The sequence below is a fragment of the Balaenoptera borealis genome (assembly GCF_965194805.1).
Source record: "Balaenoptera borealis genome assembly, chromosome: 14".
Taxonomy (NCBI): Eukaryota; Metazoa; Chordata; class Mammalia; order Artiodactyla; family Balaenopteridae; genus Balaenoptera; species Balaenoptera borealis.
In genome coordinates, this window is record NC_138875.1 from 54,384,774 (window position 1) to 54,408,971 (window position 24,198).

Here is a 24,198-nt window from a genome sequence, read left to right on the forward strand (position 1 = left end):
AATGTGAAAAGTCATTTGTGGATTTTTTTTTAGTCATATTAACAAACTTTAAAGCAAAGCCTTCATATGAAATTCCCATAGATTTCTCAGTGGTGTTTATTTTGGAGCCCTTGCTATTTCTGGGTTAAAAAAATGTAATAAAAGTCACTTATAATAAGTCACATACAATTTAATTTAAATTGCCAAATTTTCATCCTAAATATTAATGCATACAATTAATAAATCAATAAATACATCACAATAATATTAAAGGACCAGTAAAAGATCTGCAAGGATTCAAAAACGATCTTTAGAACTTAGCTCAGTATTCAAGGCCCAGAATCATATAAGGAGGAGCTTATGATCTAGAGGTCTCATTTGTAGTGTATCTAAAAAAATGAACAGTAAAATTCATATTTACATTGGATTTTATTGGATAAGGAGTTTTTCTTCTCCATCTTTAAACTGCCTCCTCTGCCGCGCCCCCCCAATGGAGTTGCTGAGTATATATATACACACATATATATATGTGTATATATATATATATATGTATATATATAGTATGCTAGTGTGCTAAGTGGAAGAATGAAGAAAAATGAAGCTAATTTATTTGGTTGAGGGCTAATGACTTGTTGAGAAAATAGAAATAAGCCCCAGACTGGCTGACTTCAAGTGAAGTTAATTGTATGTAGCAACTTTCTATATTCTCTTACGTGGGTTAACTCAAATGATGGTTTATCCTTGGAGGGACTGATATATTTAGGTACCCAAGAAGTCATCAGATGTGCCCTATTGGTGATAGGGCTGGGGACACATTGATTCAATACAGTATGTATTTACTGAACACCTAAAATGGACCAGGCACACTGGTTGAGAGAGCCTAATTAACACGTGGGAGTTAAGCTAGTATTTTTTGAAAGAATATTTTTCTGCAACAGGATCACATGGGGGAACTTGTTAATAATGCAGATTTCAGGGCTTCACCAGAATCAGTGAATCTGCATTTTAAATAAAAACCGTAGATTAATGGGCAATAAAGTTTGAGACTGTCTAGATCTAGAATTTGGCAACATATGTAGGCACATGTGTGTGCTGGGACTATTTTTTTTCATATTAATAAGCAACAGGTTATGCTATCTGTACACAGTAATAAATATATCAATAAGCTGTATTCTCCCAGGATGGACATTAGGTTCTTGGGAAGTTGTAATATTTTCTTTAGGTCACTAAGTAGCATAGTTAGCATTATTTTACTTATACGTTCTGGTTGGACCTCTGTTAGAGGAGCTTCTGGAAGAAGTGATCCTGTAAATAGAGTCTAAGTAGTTCAATCACATGACTGAGAGATTAATGAAATAATAGAACCCGCGCAGCTAGCTGGCAGTAACTGCGGATCCAAAAGTCAACTTGCAATTGCATTATGTCCAAATTTGGCTTGAATGTGTCCCCCCAACTGTTTACAAGATGATTTTACTTGGAGGCTCCACTGACCTCACACTCAACCCTACTGTTCACACTGTTACAAGACAGGGAATCAACATCAAGTCTGAGCTCTTCTCTTTCTTTGGAACCCTTCTTTGAAGAAGGGAAGATGCCTGCTTCTCTTTCGGCCTCACCACTGGCTTCCTATGCTGGTTCGTAACAGGTCAGCCTGCCCTTGGTCATTTCCCCTTCAACCAGGTAGCTTTAGCTCCTTCTTTTTATCCCTCTGATGTTCTGGGGTAGCCTCCACTGTCACAGGGTCCAAAGTTCCTCATACTCTGGACCCAACACGATCCTTCTTCTTTAGAAGGACAAGTTCTTATCGGTCTTGGAAACTTGAATGCTCCTTTTCATCTCCCACAATTCCTCCGTGGCCGGAATGTCCTTTCTCAACCTAACCCAACCTAAATATTCTGTAAGGGCTGACTCACACTCTCCTGTTTTAGGGATCTTCCTCAGCCTCTCTGAGTAGCATATTGATACCTCCACCACCATCCTTGCACTTGTTTCCGGTGACGCTTACTCTCTGCAGCAGTACTTCTGATCTTTAATTCCACGCTGCTCTGCCCTGTTCCTGAAGTGTTTTGTAAGTGCCTGGCTTGTCTCCCCAGCTCCATGACCTCCTGGAAGTCGTGGATGACAAAATGCACGTTAATGCCCAACACACTTCTGGGAACATAATAAATACCTCTTTTGAGTGATGGAAATAACCAGAGGACTTGCAGAATTCACCTTGACATTTCCCCTTAGTCTAATAGGACAGCTACAAAGTGTATGTAGGAAGTGAAATTAACTTATTAATTAGGTGTTCATTGTAAATCAAACTAGATCTTACTCCAGGAAAAGCTACATAGAAAAGAATGCCAAATTAATTAGGTGTGTTTCCGCGATAAGATAAAATGAACTTTAAATTCGTATGTAGGCAAAAGGCTGCGACAGACTCAAGCCACCAGGCCTTAAGTTTTTCATCCTGATAAAGAAGAATTGTATTTCCAAATTACAGGGAATTCACCTTATGCCTCAGGAAAGTCATACTTTTTCCTAGAATAAAGGAAAAGGGATTTCTTGAGAAACACTGGGAACTGGACTGCTCTCAAAGTGATAATTAACAGGGTAGTTATCTGCAGCTGTCAAACTTCTCCCATCAACAGAAATGTGATTTGGAACGTAAGTTCATAGACAGGAAAAGGCACATAAGGAAAGACATTTTTTAACAACAGTGGAACATTGTGGTAGGTGATGTCATCTGGTCTAAGTTTATTTTCTTCTAGCTATATCTTTGCTATATATTACAGAATCCTAATTCAGGGAGGACTATTATCTATAAACCTAAAAGAAAACAGACAATATGGTATGCATCTGCACACATTTGCCCTCCTCTTTTTAACTACCTGGATTTACTCTTGAACACAGGTCCCTCATGCAGCTCTTGGCTTTTATGGGATGCAAACTGCACTTCTAGATGTAACTAATCAGGATAATTGTCCCCCCTGACCACAATTCAGGGCTTGACATGTTACCCATTTCAGGATAGTGGGATTAGAGATTTTTTTTTTTTGCTGGAAGCTTCTAGGAAAGAAGTTCTTTTTTTCCTTCTGAATGGCGTGGTGTATGATTTAACACAACATATAAGAAGCCAGCCTCGCAATGGAGCTGACACCATGAAAGACAGACAGGAGTGATAGGAAGAAACACGTCCCTGAAAACAACATTGAGCCCTTGAATCAAACAAACCCTGAAGCCTGAACTGAACGTTCCTGTTAAATAAGCCCCTAAATCCCCTTCATTGCTTAAGCCAGTTTTGTTTGTTGTTTGTAAGTTAAGACCTGTGTTGCAAGTCATGGACACCCGAATCATACTGGCTGGGTATTTTTTCTTCATAAATCAGGAGAGTGTTAAAACTGGTCTGCAGAAGTTCCAGCCAAAAGGAAGTGTTACAGCTTCCATTGCCCCAGTGTTCCAAAGCCTTCACATTCTCTGCTAAAATTTTACTTTAATGTTTAAATATTGTAAAACATCTAGAAGTAAACCCAGTAACTGCTTTTAATTATAGTAAGAAATATCCTGTGAGGACCCTCACCGTCCTTTGCCATCAACTCTGCTACTTCACTGAACCACTAGCATCTTAGAACTGCTCTGCTCTGAAACTTTTTTGAAATCCTGCCTTTCCCTGTACCCGTGAAACCTGTGATAAAACTCAATAGAGAGCCATTTTGCAAGATAGTTTGGCTGTTTTTTTACAAAACTAAACATACTCTTACCATAAGATTCAGCAATCAGGCTCCTTGGAATTTGTCCAAAGGAGTTAACAACTTATGACCACACAAAAACCTGCACACAAATGCTTAGTGTTTATTCATAATTGCCAAAACTTGGGAGCAACCGAGATGTCCTTCAGTAGGTGAACATCTATGATGTTCTGATGCGCCCACCCCTACAGTCCTTGTGAGAGTTCAAATGTCCAACTGACATATTCACCTGGATGTCCAAGCTCGTTAGGTACCCCAAGCTCAGTATGTTCCAAATGAATCATTATCCACATTTATTCCTCGTCTCTGTTTTTGACATCATTATCCATCATGTTACCCAATCTAAATACTTCAGAGTATTCTTCTCTTCCTTTTCCTCCTCTTTACTCCATTTATTTAATCGGCCAGTAAGTCTTAACGGATTTTCCAATCCTATCTTCTGCGGAACTCCATATTCACATAATCTTTTGCTGTTTTTACAGTAGCCTCCTAACACTTTGGCTCCACTTACTTCTTCCTAGTCATTCTCCTCTGCCTCCAGAATGATCTATCTAAGATAAAATCCTGGTTATCTTACCTCCTTATACTGGCTTGAAAAAATTTTTATGATTTCTTCTGGCCTATTGGATGGAGTCCAAAGTCTTTAGCATGTCTTTAATAATTTCCCTCTAACCTACCTTTCTCTTCTCACCTATCACCTTCTATTTGTGGGTCCCTCTCTCTAGAACGCTCTTCTATCCTTTTTTATCCCCTGGTGAAATGCTACTAATCTTTCAAGGAAGGACTAGCTCCTTTCTCTGTTTTCCTGCTGCATTTCTTCATACTACTAGACATGCATATACATCTTTTGCTGATAAGATGAGAACCTAAGGACCATAATTATTCAACTTCCAACGCTTAGGGCCTGTAGTTTCTGGCACATAATGGACACTCAGTCACTACATGTTGAACTGAAATTAATTCCATGAAGTTGGTGAATGATTATTCTCTATTTAGACACTAGGAAAAAAATAATTTAAGGTATAACATGAAGTATTTTGGTTGGATATTAGGAAGGATTTTGACAGCAACAAATACTTTTTGAGTGATTGAGTCAAAGCATATTCCTTTGAATACCCAGTGTTTGTGTGCCGAGGTTGTTTGAGGTCTGCAGGATTGTTTCCCTCTTTGTTTTTCTTATTCTCTTCTCACCCTAGCAGGTGATAAATCTTATACTCTCAGGTGACAGATGGGAACAGCAACACAGAACTTCAACATGGTAGGTGCTCACTGGAAGTTGTCCATTGACTAAATGGATTTGTTTTCTGAGAAAACATAGGCCACCAATTTAGAGCCCAAATTCCTTGGAGTTCCTTAAAGGCCCCAAGTATATTTGACCTTGTGCACTGACTTGTGTGTTTCCAAAATTTAAGCTTTGATGAGAAATTAAAACAAAAAAAAGAAACACATTCACACAATGGACATGAGACTTTCTTGAGTGGCTGGGAATTTTCCAACTCGCTTATATATGCAGATGTTCTTGGATGAGCCCCTGCTAAGATCTCTTCTGGTTCTCCCACTTTGAGTGTAAATAGGGAGCATCAGAGAAAGGCCGTCTGACTTCTTTAGTGTCATACACTTGCCTGTGGAAACCAGATGCTCAGTCCTACAGTGAGCTGGGGAAATAAATGATGCTCTTAGCATTAATTAGATGGAAGCTATCTTGGGATTGTGATTTTGCAGGGGCACATCTTGCTCACATAACTTTCATAATTATGTAAGGAGCTGATGATCCCATTTGCAGATTCTGTCTTCTGATCATGAGATTATTTATTGTGCTTCAATTAGAAAGAGGGAAGGAGAAGAAACAAAAATGTGAACCAGATCAATCTGCTGATTGCTAGGCATCCTGGTGAAAAAGGATATTGAAGCTGCTAAAGCAAGTCCTCTAGATTTCCCATAAATCTAATCAGTGTGTGTTTTCCTCTAGTATCATCAGTAATGGAGAAAGGATCCTGTCTTTTCTTACTTGGATCTTTGTTTGAGATGTAGTAAGGGAGAACTACTGTTTTTTTGTTTTTAAACTTTAAAGCTGATAGTCAGTCTATCTTTTTTTCTTTTTTTAACATCTTTATTGGAGTATAATTGCTTTACAATGCTGTGTTAGTTTCTGCTGTATAACAAAGTGAATCAACTATATATATGTATACATATATCCCCATATCCCCTCCCTCTTGTGTCTCCCTCCCACTCTCCTTGTCCCACCCCTCTAAGTGGTCACAAAGCACCGAGCTGACCTCCCTGTGCTATGCAGCTGCTTCCCACTAGTTATCTATTTTACATTTGGTAGGGTATATATGTCAATGCTACTCTCTCACTTCGTCCCAGCTTACCCTTCCCCCTCCCTGTGTCCATTCTCTACGTCTGCGTCTTTATTCCTGTCCTGCCCCTAGCTTCATCAGAACCATTTTTTTTTTTTTTTAGATTCCATATATATGTGTTAGCATACGGTATTTGTTTTTCTCTTTCTGACTTACTTCACTCTGTATGACAGACTCTAGGTCCATCTACCTCACGACAAATAACTCAATTTCATTTCTTATTATGGCTGAGTAATATTCCATTGTATATATGTACCACATCTTCTTTATCCATTCATCTGTCGATGGACACTTAGGTTGCTTCCATTCCCTGGCTATTGTAAATAGTGCTGCAGTGAACATTGTGGTACATGACTCTTTTTTTTTTTTTTAAACTCATTGTTTTTTTTTGTTTTTTTAAAAATTTATTTATTTATTTACTTATTTATTTTTGGCTGCGTTGGGTCTTCGTTGCTGCGCGCAGGCTTCCTCTAGTTGCAGTGAGCGGGGGCTACTCTTCATTGCGGTGCGCGGGCTTCTCATCGTGGTGGCTTCTTTTTGTTGCAGAGCACGGGCTCTAGGCGCACAGGCTTCAGTAGTTGTGGCACGTGGGCTCAGCAGTTGTGGCTTGCAGGCTCTAGAGCGCAGGCTCAGTAGCTGTGGCGCATGGGCTTAGTTGCTCCGCGGCATGTGGGATCTTCCCAGACCAGGGCTTGAACCCATGTACCCTGCATTGGCAGGTGGATTCTTAACCACTGTGCCACCAGGGAAGTCCCATGACTCTTTTTGAATTATGGTTTTCTCAGGATATATGCTCAGTAGTGGGATTGCTGGGTCGTATGGTAGTTCTATTTTTAGTTTTTTAAGGCACCTCCATACTGTTCTCCATAGTGGCTGTATCAATTTACATTCCCACCAACAGTGCAAGAGGGTTCCCTTTTCTCTACACCCTCTCCAGCATTTATTGTTTGTAGATTTTTTGATGATGGCCATTCTGACTGGTGTGAGGTGATACCTCATTGTAGTTTTGATGTGCATTTCTCTAATGATTAGTGATATTGAGCATCCTTTCATGTGTTTGTTGGCAATCTGTATATCTTCTTTGGAGAAATGTCTGTTTAGGTCTTCTGCCCATTTTTGGATTGGGTTTTTTGTTTTTTTGATATTGAGCTGCATGAGCTGCTTGTAAATTTTGGAGATTAATCCTTTGTTGCTTTGTTTGCAAATATTTTCTCCCATTCTGAGGGTTGTTTTTCATCTTGTTTATGGTTTCCTTTGCTGTGCAAAAGCTTTTAAGTTTCATTGGGTCCCATTTATTTATTTTTGTTTTTATTTCCATTTCTCTAGGAGGTGGGTCAAAAAGGATCTTGCTTTGATTTATGTCATGGAGTGTTCTGCCTATGTTTTCCTCTAAGAGTTTTATAGTGTCTGGCCTTACATTTAGGTCTTTAATCCATTTTGAGTTTATTTTTGTGTATGGTGTTAGGGAGTGTTCTAATTTCATTCTTTTACATGCAGCTGTCCAGTTTTCCCAGCACCACTTATTGAAGAGGCTGTCTTTTCTCCAATCAGTCTGTGTTAATAAGTAGCTTATGTCCCTGAAATTACTCTGAAGGCATCCTAACATAGGAGGGAAAAAATAAATTTATGGAGTAAGGGTTTATCTGACTGTACCTTGAAATAACTAACTTTTAGTCATTCTTTTTTTTTTTTTTTTTTTTAGTCATTCTTAATAAGTTATCTCTGTGTAGACTCAAGTCGTTTAGCCTTTAGGCTTAGTTTCGTTTTTCATTCAATTTATCTAAAAAACTATAGACAACTGATCCCCAGATTCTTGCAAAGGTATTCAACTCAAGTCTTTGAAAGTATTCTTTCTGGTTCCTTTAAATGACTCTGAAGAAATCTGCCAGGGAACTGAAGGGTTGGTGAAAATGAGGGCTTGGACAGTTACATATTCTAGAAATTACCATTAATGTGATAAACACAAAGGATCCATTTTTCAGCAAAGGATTTCAGAAAATATAAGGCTGGAGGGGGTTTGATGAGTGCGGCTTCCTAGGTCTCCCCAGTTCCTTGGGGGAGATGGGCTTGGGAGGGTAGCAAAGGTAATTTGCCTGCCAAGGGTGGGTCCTGTCAGGCAGAGGGAAGCCCAAAGTAAGGGATTTCCAAATCTCTTTTACCCCCAACTACAGTGCCCCAAATCCCCAACTTAACTACTTTAGTTATAATAACTGTCTTTAGCAAGTCACCTGTGTCTAATGTGCTGCTACATTTTCTTATTTTACAACCCTTGCCCCACTGTGCACAGATTATATAATAATGACTGGACACCACCAATTTATAGTCACATGGAATGAACTATATAAAGATGACCAGTTGTGAACACACGCAAACAGGACTAGCTACATAATTTTGGGGGCCTACAGCAAAATGATAATGCAAGACCCTTTAAAAAAATTATTAAGAATTTCTAGACAACAGCAAAGTACTAACCCAAGCACAGACCTCAGGGCCTAATGGGAGTGTACAGATCATATGGCCATGAAACTGGCTCTGGTTCTAGATTTGGGAGTGCTGAGTATGGCAGGTCTGGCCAGAGCTTACCCCAGAACCCTGTCTTTATTTGTTCTTAAATGTTTTTTTTCTTTTTTTTTTTTTTTTAGCTTTTTTCAGGTGACATTTAGACAATTTGAAATGCATCATCTTTATTTATTTATTTATGTATAGCTGTGTTGGGTCTTCGTTTCTGTGCGAGGGCTTTCTCTAGTTGCTGCAAGAGGGGGCCACTCTTCATCGCGGTGCGCGGGCCTCTCACTATCGCGGCCTCTCTTGTTGCAGAGCACAGGCTCCAGACGCGCAGGCTCAGTAATTGTGGCTCATGGGCCTAGCTGCTCCGCGGCATGTGGGATCTTCCTGGACCAGGGCTCGAACCCGTGTCCCCTGCATTGGCAGGCAGATTCTCAACCACTGCGCCACCAGGAAAGCCCTGTTCTTAAATGTTCTATCCTTAGTGTGTGTGTGTGTGTGTGTGTGTGTGTGTGTGTGTGTGTGTGTGTTGTGTGTGATTTGACATGCTCATCATTTATTGTCCATTCAGTTTGCCATTTGCAGTGAAGTAGAGGGGAACAGATTTTTAAAATTGTGGCTAAAAAACACGTAACATGAGCTCTACCCTCAATAAAATTTTAAGTGTGCCATACAGTATAGCTTCCTGTAAGCACAATGTGGTACAGCAGCTCTCTAGAACTTTTTCATCTTACGTGACTGAAACTCTCTACTCATTGAACAGTGACTCCCTCCCTGCCCCCCGTGCCAGGTCCTGGCAGCCACCATTCTACTCTTTGCTTCAGTGAGTTTGACTACTTTAGTACCTCAGGTAAGTGGAATCATGCAGTTTTTATCTTTCTGTGACTGGCTTATTCACTTAGTATAATGTCCTCAAGGTTCATCCATGTTGCAGCATAGGCCAGGATTTCCTTCTTTTTCATGGCTGAATAATATTTCATTGTAAGTATGCACCACATTTTCTCTATCCACTTATCTGTCAATGAATATTTAGATTGTTTCGACCTCTTAGCTATTTTGAATAACGCTGCAGTGAACATGGGAGTGCAAATCTCTCTTATCTTCATTGTGTCTTTTTATTTATTTATGGCTGCATTGGGTCTTCATTGTTGCGCGTGGGCTTTTCTCTAGTTGTGGTAAGAGGGGGCTACTCTTTGTTGCGGTGCGCCGGCTTCTCATTGCGGTGGCTTCTCTTGTTGCGGAGAACGGGCTCTAGGTGCGCGGGCTCAGTAGTTGTGGCACAGGGGCTTAGTTGCTTCGCGGCATGTGGGATCTTCCTGGACCAGGGCTCGAACCCGTGTCCCCTGCCTTGGCAGGTGGATACTCAACCACTGTGCCACCAGGGAAGCCCCAAAAGAATGTACTGTTATTTATTAGTGGTATTTAGACCAATTAAGACACAATGAGGGGCTTCCCTGGTGGCGCAGTGGTTGAGTATCCGCCTGCCAAGGCAGGGGACATGGGTTCGAGCCCTGGTCCAGGAAGATCCCACATGCCACAGAGCAACTAAGCCTGTGCGCCACAACTACTGAGCCTGCGCTCTAGAGCCCACAAGCCACAACTACTGAGCCCATGCACCACAACTACTGAAGCCCGCGTGCCTAGAGCCTGTGATCCACAACAAAAGAAGCCACTGCAATGAGAAACCCGCGCACTGCAACAAAGAGTAGCCCCCGTTCGCCGCAACTAAAAGAAAGCCTGTATGCAGCAACAAGGACCCAACGCAGCCAAAAACAAATAAAAACAAGAAAAACAGTACATTCTTTTTTTTTTTTTAATTTTATTTATTTATGGCTGTGTTGGGTCTTTGTTTCTGTGCGAGGGTCTTCTCCAGTTGCGGCAAGCGGGGGCCACTCTTCATCGCGGTGCGCGGGCCTCTCACTATCGCGGCCTCTCTTGTTGCGGAGCACAGGCTCCAGACGCGCAGGGTCAGTAATTGTGGCTCACGGGCCTAGTTGCTCCGTGGCATGTGGGATCTTCCCGGACCAGGGCTCGAACCCGTGTCCCCTGCATTGGCAGGCAGATTCTCAACCACTGCGCCACCAGGGAAGCCCCAACAGTACATTCTTTTGGAAATAGTGTTCAACTGTTAAATGACTGAAATAGAATAATTTTACTGCTTTTTCAGGCTGCTCTCTATTGAAATGACCATCTTAGGTTACGCAGCTGGCAATGCAGCCATCGAGCTAACATTCCAGAGGACTAAATCCATTCTGGGAGAACATGAGATGGTCCAGGCCCCACGGTGGACTCTCTGTGAGGGTCAGTGACACATGGTGCTGCCTCCCTGACCTCTGCATGGCTGCATTCCATCAGCAGAGTAAAGAAAAATACCACTCTGGAAAGGATGCTCTGAGACTGAGTAAATATTTGCCAGCAGGGCCTCAGCCCCTCCAGGCAGAGAGACCTAGGGCATTCAGCCGTGAGGACCTTACCATTGAGAGCTAAGGCTTGACTTTCGTGTGTTAGCAATGCCTCTAGCAGCATCAGCTGGCTCTTAGCTGATTCTGCAATCTGTTTCTTGTTTGCCTAAATCTTAGTTGTTGGGGGTTTAGTTCTTATTCTTGATTAGGGTGTTTCTGGGGCTTTTACTTATACAATCATGTTTTGCTTCAGGGAGAAAAATGGGGAAGTTCAGGTTACAATAGCTTCCCTTTGTGAGGAGCAAATAGCTTGGTTTAATATGCAGGTGCAAAGGGAAAACGAGAGAAAGCAGGCTGAGTGATTGCTGGCCCTGCAGTGATAAATTTTCTAACAAGCTCCAGGTACATCTGGCTTTCTCAGCTTCAGCCTCTTTGCTGATCAAACCTGTGAGCAGGTGAATGAGGGTAAGGCTTCCCTTTATACAGATAGACCTAGGTGTATAACTCACCTACGCATGTTTTTGGGCTATTTGTACCAACAGAGGCTTCACTGAGCACCTACATATACTGCGAATTCCTTCTTTCCTGTTGTGGTGCTAGGTTGAGCATCCGTTTTGTTCTGAAATTCTGTGATTCTCCAGTCATCTGTGATAGTGAGAAGTGGTTACTCTCATCATATTTTAAAGCTTGTGAGCTGCCCTGGATCTCTCCTCTCTAACGGTCCTGCTCAGGAAGGGTCAGGGTAGGGTTATATACCGGACCACTCAATGTGGGCCACAGGGACACAGCTGAGGAGGGAGGGCAAGGCACCAGGGGAGCCGTGGTGAATGGAGCCCACATTGAATGAATTGACAAGGTGGTGCTGTTATTAGTGATATTTGGGAATGAATATGACCCCGGCTTTTATTGTGTGATCTCCTTTCAGGAGCTTGGAAACCAACCTTTTATTGGTCTGTTCCTGAGAGTGTTACATCCAGAGTACTGTGTTTTGGTTTTCATATCTAAAGGTGCGTGTGGTAAAATTGGAAAGGGACCACAGATGAGCAATGGAATTGATTAAAGGCATGAAAAATAGGACTCATGCCTTATGAGATGTCAAAGGACATGTGGCTATTTTACTGGAGACGAAATACTGAAGGCATTCTTAGCAGGCGTTAAAACATTAAATGTTATTTAAATGGCACTGATTAGCTCTTCTAGAGCAGACCTAAGGAAGCTAACAGAAAATATTTGTTAGATACAAAAGAGCACATTTTTAAAAAGAAAAGATAACTGAATATGGGAATGGGTTTCTTAAGAAAATTGAAGTATGCTTCTTTTTCACTATTTACATCCAGGCTAGATGACCCCATGGGTTGGATAGTTGAGGGGGTGGGTGGGGCTGCACCCTCAAGGCCTCTCCCAGAACCTGTATTCTGCGGTCTCAGATCTCCCTTTGACCCACGGGAAGATGTTAGCAACATACTGTCCTGGATTAGGAGGGTAGGGGTACCTTCCTTACCTGACTATTTGCCTCCCTCTTAAGTTTCTCCTTTAGCCGTTCGCCCCACACTTGAGGGTAAACCGGCTCTCCTGATATGAGCAGCCTGTAGACTATTGCTAGGGAGCACGGGTCAGTTCTGGCCACAGGAGGTGGAAACCCAGGGGTGGAGTCTGGCCACATCTGTGTGTGTTGGAGGGGACAGAACCATTTGGTACAGCCGCTGCTTGGCCTGATGCATGTAGGCAGAAAGGTATGTTGCCAAAAATCTCAGCTTCTCTACACTGGTGCCAAATAGAAATACGGAGACAGAACTTAGGAGGAAAGAGAAAGAGTAGCCTTATTTCTTTGCCAGGCAAAGAGGGAACACAGCAGGATAATGCTTCCAAAAACTGTATCCCCCCCCCCCCCCCTTGGAGAGGGTAGTGAGAAGTTTTTATAGTAATGGTTCAAAGAGGGCATGATCAGCTCAGGGACGTTTTTCTGATTGGTTGGTGGTGAGGTAAGTGGGAGTCAGCATCATCAACCTTCTGGTTCCAACTGGTCTGGGGTTTAAGTGTTTGTGGGCAGCATACCATCATTAATTGTTAACTTTTCCTACCTGGAGGGGGTTTCAGTGTCTGCAAAACAGTTCAAAGATATCTTGTGTGTGTCCATTGATGGGGAACCAGGACCTTGCCCCAAGGCTAAACTATTGTTTCTCTTGACTCTGTTTCTCCCTTGTCTAGGATCACCTCCCTTCCCTAATTAACAACTGTTTGCATCTGCCCTTTGCTAGGATCACCTCCCTTCCCTAATTAACAACCGTTTGAATCTGCCCTTTGGAACTCAGGGAAGGTCATGGAGGCTGAAAAAAGGCGTTATTTCTTGTAATCAAAGAAATGGGGGACACAGAAAGGCTTTAAGTCCAGGAGCCCCACAGGGCCCTGCTGGGTATCAGCTATACCAAGAAGACTTGCTGGATTTTGCAGACCATGGTTAGCAGCAGTTTCTGAATCTCTTATTCTTCCTCTATGAAATGAGGATGAAAATAACGATACCTAATTCACCAGGATTTTATGAGATTCAAATGAGATGAGAAAGTTCTCTGTAAACTGTAAATTCCCATGCAATGGTCACTGGCCTGAGTTAGCCTTTTGCTTCTACCTACCTGGCTTCTGGTGTCCCTGTTACTCTCATCTGCTGCTTGCTCCTCCTGCCTAGACCCCCATGTGGCTGCTGGACTGTCCAGGTTTCTGACTTCCTTCCCTGAGCAAGATTCAGGGCTTCTCAGCCTCCCTGTATGTAGCCTTCCTCTACCTCATTCTTTCAGAATCCTAATCTCAAAGGAGTGACTATAAATTGGCTGTAATGGGCTGATTGGACAAACTAAGCTCTCTAATCACTCAGATTTTAAATGGGCAACCATTGCCAGGTAATAGTCTCCTGATCCAGGTAAGATGCATGAGCTCTTTAAGAAAACCCTTAAAGGATGGAGGGAGTGCTGGTGATGACGGGAGCCTCAGGCTTGTCTGAGAAGCATGGTAGGGAGTATTTCTGCTAGACCCCCCGTTAATCACCAAGACACACCATGTGGCATCTGCCCGCATGGCTCAGTGCAAATGGCATCATCTGAGGAGAAGCTGGGCCGGAGGAGGGTAGGTTTTCTTGTCTTCCCTGCGACACACACACTCACTCAGACACAGACTCTCTGAGGAGAACAGTCATTCATAGAGGTTAGGCTGGGGGCAATTTGGAGAGCTAAATTCTGAACATTTGTCAGTAAAATAATGCTGGCCTCTTAAAATAGCTCAAGGATGTTTCTGTGCAAGGTGCTTTCTGTGGATATTTGCATATATATTAATATATTTATATATATATAAAATCTATGTCTATGTAAAAGGTGTATCTTTAGCTACAGTACGTATAAAAACACATATTCAAGCACATGCCCAAATATAAGTCATGAATCAAAAATGATTGAATTTACATAAGTTACAATATTTATGTCCTAAGGATGGCTAAACTTAGCTACAACATCTAATTTGCAGTGACGTCTTTCTTTAACAAGTTTTATAAGAGGGATGATTTAAGTCAAGGAAGAGCAGTGACTCATTCACATGGTGGGCCAGTGGCTGAGCTAAGTTTAGAAAAGAAGGGATGCTAGGATCTTCTGGGGCTTAGAGTTTTACTGTGAAGTCATTTTGCCCTTCCACACTGTTTTTAAACATTCATTAGGTAAAATCAAGAACTTGTAATGCAATAGCAAAATTCTCATTTTCCTTATTTAATTAGTTCACTTAATATAGCTTTCTGTTTTAGGCTCTATTCTGGGTCGCCATTCAAATAGTTTGAGCTTAGTTTGGTTGTTTTGCAATTCATGGTACAAGATGTTACCAAGTTGATTTTTACCTTTAAATTTTGACTAAGGTAAAAGCCTCCAGCAATTAGATACGGAAATGGAGAGACAATTGGGAAGAGTAAGAAATTCTTTTGCTCCGAAGGGAGGAGTCAAAGATCTGAAAAATACATTGTTCTACATTCATTCAAAAAATCTGATCTAAATTCTAGGACCATAAGGGAGAGAAATTACCCTCAAGGAGCTCCTATTATTCTGGGAGGAAGATGGAAATGCAAAGTAATTGTGATGCAGGGACAGAAATAAAAGGTCAGGGCTGGGGTGGCCACTCCAGGCGGTCACTGACTGATGCATGCAAAGGCTAGGAAACTTGGTGTGTGTGGAGCAGCAAGGCCTAAGTGAGTCCCCTTTGGATTTTACTATCTGAGGCTGTTTAAACGCAGAAAAATTGCCTCCATTTGGAATTGCTCCAAGGAATCCTGTGTAGATGTTGCAGAGGGAGGGAGTCTGGAGAGCTTTTAAGAGTCTTTAAATTCCTCTCTAACCGATTTTTAAGATTCTCCAAAGATGAGGATTCAGATACTCTTGTTTCTGGTGGTCAGGACTTGTGACCTGCACACCTTTTCACATGCCTCATGCATCATGGTGTTGGGCACTGGTTCGAAGTCTTGACGGCGCTTTTGCAAATCATAGTGCCCAGACTGTGATGGAGACAATTAATCATTATCAGGGTGGGGGTGGAGGTCCCAGACATCAGAATTTTTAAAGCTCTCCAGGTGATTCCAATGTATAGTTAAGCTTGGGTATCAGTGGTACAGGGCAAAGCGTGATCTCTTGGACCAGCAGCATCACCATCACCTGGAACTTGTCAGAAATGCTAATTCCCAGTTCCCACCTGAGAACTACTAAATTGGAACTTCTGGAGATGGGGCCCAGCCATCTGTGTTTTAACAAGCTCTCCACATGAGCACGTGAAAATTTGACTCAGCAACTCCAAACTTCACTGATTTGCTACCTGGGTGTGCTTGCTACCATGACCTCACCTGGCCACAAAAAGGCTGTTCTTTTCTAGTCTGGATAAGAATCAATAATTCCTCATTTGTTCCAGCCTGGTCAGACTGGAATTTTCAAAAGGACCTTTACTGAGGGAAAGCAAAAAGGGAACAAATGATATTCGAAAGCATAAAAAAATTGATTATTCAGTATACTGATAACTAAAAGTCAACTAAAGTCTGTTCACTTACTAATTCATTTAACACATCTGCATTGAATAGCAGAGACACAAAGATAAATTAGAAGCCTCTCTAACACGAAGGGGCTCAGGGTTTTAGGGAAAGACAGATACGTAAATAAATGTGTGTAAGGAAGTGTGAGAGGTGCCATCACAGGAATCTGGTCTTCACAGAACTCATTCGCAGAGGTGGGCCCAGATTTTGTGGGACCCAAAGCTTGTACATTTCTGGTGGGCTCGCTGAAAGAACAGAATACACAATTATGAAAAAAAATTAGGTGCGGGCCTTGAAATGCAGTCTGAAGCTGCGACTTAGTTAGCTGGGTGGTAGATGTGTACCGCTGCTTGTCACAGTTTAGGTGATAGTCTCTTCAGGGCAAATCCTATATTAATCTTTCTCACTGATGGATCCTCTACATAGCACAGCACCTGGCACTTAGTAGGGGCTCAGTAACTATTTGTTGAGAGAAATAATCTATGCAGATGAAGGAGGAGGCACAGGTTAGTTCTGTCTTTACCCAGCCTTGGTCCCGTGGAAGGCCTGAGAAATCTCTTCATCCAGAGCCCACTCTTCTCTCTAAGGCAGTTCTCCTAAAACGTGGATTTTCTATACTAATATTATTACCTGGTGCTCTCATTGCCCCCTCAAGCATGGACCAGTGAATAAGAAAGGTCCACCCCATCCTAGCTTCAAGAGTCCTACTGTATTAGGTCTGTTTGTTGGAATGTTGCTGATACATCTTTCACCTATCTGGAAGCTTCTTTGTTCCAGCTTCTGAACCTCTTCTACTTGGTCTGTATCATGTTTAATTTAGCTACGCTTATGCATAAACCAGATGGTGCTAGCAGGTTATACCAATTAGTTAAGCTTGGCCTTCTCATCAGTGTCTTTGGCTATAATCTGGTTTGATGTTAGTGTTCACTGTATGATTCAAGATGGTGGACTCCATCTTTTCTCAGCATGGAGGACTTATTTCTACATTTTCCACCCTCAGTCAGACAGCCACCCAGATCTGCTTTTCCCCTCTGTGATTGCCTACTCACTTTCAGCATTTGGTTTAGGGAGCATATCAATTAAGACCTCAGTTGCATACCCACGTCCTGACCTGAGCCAAATGCTTACTCAGTGCCTGTGTGGCTATGATTCTCCCAGGCGTTCTGCATAGAGGCTACTTGGTACAATTTCCCATTGCCTTGGCCACACCTCCAGTAATATAGCTCTTGCAAGCTTGTGACTGAGGTCTACAGCAGTGGTCCCCAACCTTCTTGGCACCAGACACTGGTTTCATGGTTTCCCATGGCCGGGGGGGTGGAAGGGGGGGCGATGGTTCAGGCGGTAATGAGAGTAATGGTTCAGGCAGTAAGGTGAGTGATGGGGAGCGATGGGGAGGGGCAGATGAAGCTTCACTTGCTTGCCTGCCGCTCACCTCCTGCTGTGCTCTCTGGTTCCTAACAGGTTGTGGACCGCTACTGGTCCACAGCCTGGGGGTTGGGGACCCCTGGTCTACAGAGATCTTCATATTTACTGCTTTGTCTCATTGCCTTTGGGATTTCTAGATGGCTTTGTTTAAACTGCTTAAAATTTGCCCAGGTTGTCCCATCTTAAAATTTTCTCTATTTTGGACACTAATTTTTTTCCACTTTAAAAAGCTATTACAGGAGACTTCCCTGGTGGTCCAGTGGGTAAGACTCCATGCTCCCAATGCAGGGGGCCCGGGTTTGATCTCTGGTTGGGGAACTAGATCCCACATGCATGCTGCAACTAAGAGTTCGCATGCCACAACTAAGAAGTCTGCATGCCACAATTAAGAAGTCCACGTGCTGCAACTAAAAGATCCCGCATGCTGCAACAAAGATCCCACGTGCTGCAACTAAGACCAAGAACAGCCTAAATAAATAAATAATAAATAAATAAACAAATAAATAATAAATATTTAAAAAAGCTATTACATTCTAGAGTGCTGGTAATAATCTGCTTTCCATCTGGAGAAAACCATAAGATGAAAAGATACATGTACCCCAATGTTCACTGCAGCACTATTTACAATAGCCAGGTCATGGAAGCAACCTAAATGTTCATCGACAGATGAATGGTTAAAGAAGATGTGATACACACACACACACACACACACACACACACACACACACACAATGGAATATTACTCAGCCATAAAAAAGAATGAAATAATGCTATTTGCAGCAACATGGATGGACCTAGGAATTATCACACTAAGTGAAGTAAGTCAGACAGAGAAAGGCAAATATCATATGATATCACTTATATGTAGAATCTTAATTTTATATATATATATATATATATATATATATATATATATATATATATATATATAAAAAACTGAATCACTTTGCTGTACACCAGAAACTAATATAACATTGCAAAGCAACTATACTTCAAAAAAAAATTCCTAAAAAAGAAAAAAAAATCTGCTTATTAATTGGGTGATGGTTACATGGGTGGGTACAGTTTGTGGATGTTTATGGAATTGCACACTCCTCTGTAAGTATGTTATACTTTAATAAAAAGTAGACAACCTATTAAATTTTATCAAAATGTGCATATTTGTACAAAAAGCTTTTTATTTATTTCAGCTTTATAGGCATAGAACTACTGGATTACAAACCTTTTAAAGGCTCTTGCTAAATTGCTTTCAAAGGAGTATATGAGTTTACCTTCCCTTCATCAGCAAGTAAATCTTATTACTTAAAAAACATTTTGATAATATATAAGCAAAATTGTTTCTTTTTTCTAATTTAAATTCCTTTAAGTGTCTATACTTGTGTCTATACTTATACATGTTGAACATGGTCCAATTTAGAAACTTCAAATTATAGAAGTAATCTCTCTCTTTGTATATTTATACATACATACATATATATTTATATACACACATAAAGCACACATGGCTATGCACATCCATATATGTAAATATATACATTAAATATATCCATATACCCATTGTGGAAAAGCTGGCAATGTAGAACACTAGAAAGAAAAAATTGGGCTAGATGATCTCTAAACTCTGAATGCTATGGCCATAATATCAGAAATTTCATATCCAAGGCCAAATGGCAAAAGTCATGATGAAGGAGGTTGTCTCAAACATCATTTCTAACCAGAGCTGCCTTACTTTTTAGTCATAAATAAATACCTAGGTACATTTTAATCTAACTGAATCCCACCTTGAAATGGTGGACACCATTGTTGCATGTCTACAAGTTGTATCCACAATTAAGCTCTAAAGATAGATTCTCTTAGATAGAATTCCATTAAGCATTCAAATGACGAATATTTCACTCCTACTTAATTGTACTTCATTTAAAAGGTTACGATTTCTTTGCAGTTTTGAGCACCTAAGAAAGCCTTGCTTTTTCTGGTACATTCTGAATTTCGTTTAAGAAACATTTCATTTGGAAACAAGCAACAGTGAAGAGTCTGATTACTCTAACTTAGGAGTGACTGCTGCACAGAAGGTGCATCTTATTCCAAAATGCATCACTGTGTTTATACTTCTCAACTCTAATAGTCCTCCATCTTTCATACTGAAGGACAAAATACCTATTGCTACTCTCTCAAATGCTCAGAATACTAAGGCTTGTGTGTCAAGCCTTGCAAAGACTGAAACATTTCTTACCCAAGTGTTTACTTCTAACCATGCTTTTGAAGCAAGTACTCGGGCCATTAACACTAGCCTGTCTTAGGTTGGTTCCCTAGAAGCAGATCCTGAGGAGGATGCTCTAGAAGGCAATTTATTGATTAGGAAGTGTCCCCTGGTAGGGGGTTGGGAAGTGTGACTTAGAAGGGGAAGAGGTCAAGTGAGGGCGTAGCCTGAAGCCAAGTCCAAAAAGGGGAGCACTCCCTCGAGTCGTCTACCTCAGGTTGCAGAGAAGAAGGGTTTTATCATCTGCACCTGTGGTCATACAGGGTAAGGCTCCCCAGGGGACATACATTTGGGTTTGGACAGTGGGAGGGAGATCACCAGAAAAGAGGCACAGGTGCTTGCAGTTGGGAGTGAATATGTCCTGGGAGCCATTGAGCCTGAAAATGGTGAAGGGATTCAAGGACATATGAAATCTTGTTCTAGGTCCCCAAAGCTTGTCTTTGTGACCAGTGAGAATATTCTCTCTAGTTTCTGCCAGCTAGAAAGTGCAAATACCATCTTGCATTTGGTGGCCAGTTGAATAGACTGAGGTTCCGAGACATGAAGTCACAGCAGCATTCTCATTGTCCAGCTCTCAGAGGAATTCGGCATAAGGGTGCACCCGTCCACAAGGGGCCTTTGTTGTCTCAACTTTCATTGTCTGGTTAGCACTGGAAAAGTCCCATTCCAGTAGTACCTGCCCAGTGTTACATATTAGTGGGTCTGTGACTGAGGGCATCTCACAATCTTGTGAGGAACTGGAGACACCCTTTTCACTAAAGCTTTCTTACTGCCTGTGGCAGTGAAGGTCTTTGCTTTCACAGGCTTTGGGGATGAACCTTCTGGATCTTGTGAGGGCTGCATCTTTTGCATTATCCTTTGGGATGTCTCTTGTGTCCATGGTTAAGCCATAAAAAAGCTTACTGGTTTGAGTCATTACTGAAATTAATATAAGATCCTACTCATCAATAACCAGACAAAAGATTGTTTGAATTGGAAAAACTTCTGTATTTCCAAAAAATTTCTTTTAGAGACCTCTCATTCTAAACAATTGTTTTATTGGTACCTATGGAAAGACCAAATTTAAAAAATGGCTACAAATGAGTATCCTAGCCTTAGGGACTCCCTTAACAATACGAAATAACAGAGATTAGACTTAAAAAGTAAAGTCTACATCTCACATAATTTCCCCGTCTTAAGATCTGGCCCTGTCTCCTCAGCAAATTCCCTTAGCTCCCCAAATTCCTCCACCTTCCCCAGAAAATCCCTTAAACACACTGCTGCCTGTTTTAACTTCCCTTTTTCTGCAAGATTTACAGAGAACACTCCAGCCTAATATCTAGGGTATACAGGTTATTCACATAAATGCTGAAAGTCAGGAAGTGAATTTAGCAGAAGCACCCAGGACAAGAAGTGGGGTTCACTTTGCTGTCCCTTACAACTCTTCCTACTCGCCAGGGCTCTGTAATCAGGCCCTGCTAGCTTTAGGCCTTCCTATGCAATGCCCTTTGCAGATATATATTCTAGAACCCCACCCAAAGAATTCATGTTCCCCAGACAGCAGCAGATCTTTTAAATTATAAAGCTCCTTCACTTCTACTTTCAGAAGATTCTACCAAATTTAAGGAGGAATTAATGGCTTTTCAAAACTCCATTCACAGTGACCTTGTTTGGCTGCCAAGGGGTGTTCTTCCCACCCAAATTAGACTATAATTATCAGATAAGTCAGACAACCCTCCTGGAGGAAATCCCCCTTGGAGGAAACAGATGACCAGAAATTCTCCCAGGCCTTTCTGCAAATTACCAGGAAATGGCTCAGCCAGAGGCTGAGATTGAGGGGCTGTTAGAGACATTACTGGAGGCTTTCCCCTCTAAGGTGAATTGGTCTAAGTTTAAACTGAGCACTCAGAAGGATGGAGAGCGTCCAAGGCCTTTGTTGAATGTTTTATACAGAGTTTTGAAAGGTATACTGCACTAAACCCTGAAGCTCTAGAACATAACATATCTTTTAATTTTCGCCTTAGTAGGAAGATTTCTCCCTGATATAAAAAGGCAGATTCAAAATTGTGTGGTTAGTGGGCTAATCAACCTCTAAGCATTACAATGAAAGCATCACTCAATTCTTTGAAGATAGTTTGCAGGGATGCAAGAGAAAAAAAAGTTAAATTCTTGAGTTGCAACTTGAAACTTTAGAAAAACAAAAGCATAACTCTGAGAGCAACACAAAGCCCACTCAGACCCCTTCTTATTTGCCTTCAGACATTTGCAGATACTGTAAAAAATCAGGACATTGGAAGTATAATAGCATTTTAGAAAGAGAAGGAAAAATTTAAATAGTAATTATCCTAGACTTCTGATAATAGACAAATGTACTCCAAACCTCGGAGGAAAAATTTATGTTCTTTCTATGTCCCTTGAAGATATAAATCTTACCATGTCTTTGAAATGTTAACACCCTAAGAGATAACTAAAACAATGCTCACACATGCTTGGGACTGACGGAAAAAAATAGGGAAAAGAGGCTTTCTAAAATACAAACTGCTATAAAAGCTCTCTGGCCCAAACTGTAGTCCACAGCCTCCATAAGATTATTTGTCAAGGGCAAATACAATTTTTGAAAATCTTCTCCATAAATAGTAAAAAGCTTTAGTCACTTGACCTGGTAAACTTATTTCAACTGTTATTTATTAGCTAGTGAGTTTTATATTATTGTACCCCATTCACAGCTAAAATTTTGTAACAGAAGCTATAGTGTCTCTATGCCTGTCTATACTGTCTCTGTGTTTATGTATATTCATGGATGTATGTTTATGTATATATATACTTTTTTTTCTACCTCCAGATGGTACTGCTAAAACTAATTTGTAAAGAGCTCATTTAATTGGCATAAAGACAAACAAGTGCTATATAAATTAAGTATACTCTTAGAGATATAAAAACTAATCCAAATGTTTTTCAAGTTCATGTGATCTAGGATAATATTCAGTAAATAAAAACTAGTTTAAGTTTCTTGGTTTAATTAAAACTTGCATACCTTTAGAGTTATCAACATTAAGCATAATACTTTTATTTTACTTGGTTTACTAAAAGTCAAATAAGCTTGTGATGTCCTGTTATAAAATTTGTGAACAAGAAAAATAAGATGATGACTAGCTGCTTTAATGTCTCTCAAAATTTTCATGAGTAATCTAAGTATGGCTGTTAACAGCAAGTGAATTAAATGCAAGTGGAATAAAAATTTTAAGTGAACTTTTCAATAACAATTATGTTTTATGATATGTCTACTTAAATATTTTCCTAAATCTCTTAGGTAACTTACACCCTTAGGGTTTTGCTAAGTTAAAGTAAATGATGGAAATTTATTTAATATCTAGATCATTTCCAAATAAAATAAAATACAGAAACATTAGTTATTAAACATAGGTTTATCTACTTTTAGCTCCTTATTACCAAAAATAAAAATTGTACTATGAGAAAGCATTTCTAAAGGTTATGAAATATATTCATAAATTTGCAAATCTAAAGAATGCTGTTATAACAGTTCAATTCTTTGAAATGCTTACTTCTTAATTTTCAGTAGAAATTAAGGTTTTTAAGGGTTAAGAATTCTAATGCAATTAAAACTATTAGAAATAGTAATATTTGCAAGTTTTCCTTGCAACCCTGTACACAAGGAAAGTAAGTTGTGTTTTTGGCTTAGAAAAGGTATGAGGTATGGAGATGTACTTTTTTAAGGGAAAAGAAGTAAAGTAAGGTTGGATATTTTAGAAAGGGAAAGAGCAGACTAAAGGGAAAACTATGGACACAGAAATTTGGGAAGAGAGAGAGAGAGATAGATAGATGGTGGGGGAGAGAGAAAAAGAATCTTGTGTGGTCAAGTTGGCTAAAAATTGAATTGTTATTATAAGGGTTTTAAAAATAAGCTTTAACACCAATAGTATACTTATGTAAAAGTACAATTTAATTTTCTTTCATCTGCTAAAAGGAGAAAGTTCTTTTGGACTATGGGTCTGCTCTCGATAAGACATTGTGAAAGATTTCTCTTTACCTTTTAAGTAATCTGCCAAGAAAGCAAAGGTTTTGTGTTTTATCAAAATAATTTTTTGTGTTTCATGTTATATTTATCATCAGGTCTTTGATTACTTAAGTAAACTGAATCTTCTAGATACTAAAAGAGCTAAACTTTGCTCAAAACTATGTAACTTTCTGTATGTGCCCTTGAAATTTTTTGTCACTTTGGTTAAATGGCTAATTAAGTATTGTTTCATAATGATCTGTGATCCTTTTGAGTCAAGTGTCCAAAACTTTTTGATATTTTTGAAAAACTTCCCCAAATCAAGCTTTAAATGAAGTCCTGTTGACCTCAGACTAAGTATGGGATTTTCCAGAGGGTCCCTGAAACATCTTAAAAGATTTGTTCCATCTCTTTATAAAAGAGAGATGTTACACTAATTAGACTTATTTGATATGTTAAGTTACATGAGAAGCATTGTCAAATAAGTGATGCTAAACC

At 40.4% G+C, this 24,198-nt stretch overlaps 1 long non-coding RNA gene across 1 annotated transcript in view; it reads left to right on the top strand.

Annotated features, from left to right (window-relative positions):
- LOC309610599 overlaps window positions 1–24,198 on the top strand; it is a 504,212-nt gene that overhangs the window by 267,235 nt on the left and 212,779 nt on the right. The window lies entirely within an intron of this gene.